Genomic DNA, 914 nt, shown 5'->3' on the forward strand with positions numbered 1-914 from the left:
CTAGTATTCTTGCCTGGAGAATCCTGAGGACAGAGGAGCCTGGTGGGCTGCCATCTATGGGGTCGCACAGAGTCGGACACTACTGAAGCAACTTAGCAGCAGCAGCATATACGTGTATATATTTTACTTCTACCAAATTTGACCTGAAAAAAGAAAGATCTTAACTCATAACATCTATTATTCTTGGTAATCTATTCTAAGGAAATAAGCCAATCCAAAATATGGAAAAGATGTGTATATGAAGATTGTAATTTCTCTTACTTATACTGTTGCTGCTGCTAAGTCGCTTAAGTCGTGTCCAACTCTGTGAAACCCCATAGACAGCAGCCCACCAGGCTTCCCGTCCCTGGGATTCTCCAGGCAAGAACACCGGAGTGGGTTGCCATTTCCTTCTCCAATGCATGAAAGTGAAAAGTGAAAGTGAAGTCTCTCAGTCGTGTCCAACTCTTAGCGACCCCATGGACTGCAGCCTATCAGGCTTCTCCATCCATGGGATTTTCCAGGCAAGAGTACTAGAGTGGGGTGCCATTGCCTTCTCCCCTCTTACTTATAATAACCCAAAAAAGAGGGGATGGGGGAAGGAGACCTAAATATTCAATAATGGTGGGTTGGTTAAGGTAATATACTGCATCATGTATACTTGATGGAATATTATATAACTAATAAAACTAGTGGTTAGGATGACTGCATAAGAAGAAAAATGCATATCATATAATGTTGGCTTTGCTTTTAAAGGGCAGGTAGCCTCATCATACATTCACCATCTGCATATGAAAAAATTTGTAGAAGGTAATACAACAAAATGATACCACTGACTTTGTGAGGATGATGATACTGTGTGTGTGTGTGTGTGTACACATGCAGAGATATACATGTACCTTTTCTCTGTTTCATATATTTACCCTAATGTGATT

This window comes from Bison bison, unplaced genomic scaffold (assembly GCF_000754665.1).
Source record: "Bison bison bison isolate TAMUID 2011002044 unplaced genomic scaffold, Bison_UMD1.0 scf7180017848535, whole genome shotgun sequence".
Taxonomy (NCBI): domain Eukaryota; kingdom Metazoa; phylum Chordata; class Mammalia; order Artiodactyla; family Bovidae; genus Bison; species Bison bison.